Below are 1,400 nucleotides of genomic sequence, written 5' to 3' on the forward strand. Positions count from 1 at the left end.
GCCGCCGCCCGCCCCCCGCCGCTCTCCTCGGCCCGGGGAGAGCTCGGTAAAGTTTCTCCTCCGCTCTGAAGCCGCTCGTCCACTTCCCATCCTCGAAGGCAACAACAGCAAAAAAATACATCTGTAACCCCCAAACTCGTGTTAGGAACAATCAGCTCATTTGCAAAGAAAATCCCCGCGACGGGGACTTATTGTAACGCCGCTGGATAGCAGACTAAACTACTTCGCCCTTTTTTTTTTTTTTTCCTTCAAGAAATGAGCAAGCTACAGTAAAACGCCAGTTGGCTCCTCCAGTGCAATTCTCCTAAATCATGATAGACAGATTGCGTGAAAAACAGGAATTCCAAAGAATTTCCTGCCCTGGGAACAGAAGTTAAGGCTATATTTAACAACATCTGAAGCTGTCAAGAATGCTTTGTGGTTGGATAACAGAGCAGAAAAATGTGAAAAATGCAGGCTACTGCTATACCAAATATGGAAATATTGTTACGTCTGGTGTCTAAATCACCATCTGGAAATACTTACAGCCATGAAAAGAAAAGACGCCACAACAGAAGCTTAAACTCTCCTCCCCAACCCCAAATCTTATACTCCAACAAGGAAATGCTACTCGAGTACGTCTACCTCGAGAGAGGAATGCTAAAAAATGATGATAAACAGGACAAAAAAGGGATTGTTTGCTGCAGGGCCCAGGATTTCCTGCAGTTTTGTCACTGGCCTGAAAACTAGACACCTGAACACCGGAGGACACGTGCAGGGCTCCCGGGCTTTACGGTAACGCAAGCAAGCAGCCCCGAAACGTTGCTCTCTCAAACAGCAGCACTAATGCCCAAAGCCTGGATATTGCAGATTTTGTGTGTGGCAATACCACACGATGTAGCCGTAGGGACCAGTAACACTGTCCGTCTCTTTCAAACGCTCCTCTCCCTGGGGTGAAGGTGATTTAGGTAGGTGGTTATTGCAGTTGTTTATCACCGCACGCTGCGGTGAAGGTCACGCAGAGTGCGGTGTCCCACAGCCGCTCGCTTCCCTCGTGGGTCCCTGCGTGTCCCACAGGGCTCGGCCGCGGAGAGGCACGAACACAGCGCTCAGGCAGCAAGAAAGGCAGGATTCGGGGTAGCCTAAAATTCCTTATTCCGCCCCCCCCCGCCCGCGTTGGCTGCTCGGGGCAGGCACCTGCGCCCGACCCCCGCTCTGTGCAGCCGCGTCCCAGCGGGGGTATGCGCAGCATGCACGCGCGCACACGCACACGCGCGCACACGCACACGCGCGCACACGCACACGCGCGCGAGTGCCACCCCCCGCCCCGCGCGGGAGGACTGCGGAGCTCCCCGCGGCGCGGTGCGACAGGCCTTGCCCGGGGGCAGGAGGAGGAGGAGGGTGCGGGGACCCGCCGGGCC

This window comes from Rhea americana, unplaced genomic scaffold, assembly GCF_003343005.1.
Source record: "Rhea americana isolate MKP2758 unplaced genomic scaffold, rheAme1 scaffold_2, whole genome shotgun sequence".
NCBI classification, from domain to species: Eukaryota; Metazoa; Chordata; class Aves; order Rheiformes; family Rheidae; genus Rhea; species Rhea americana.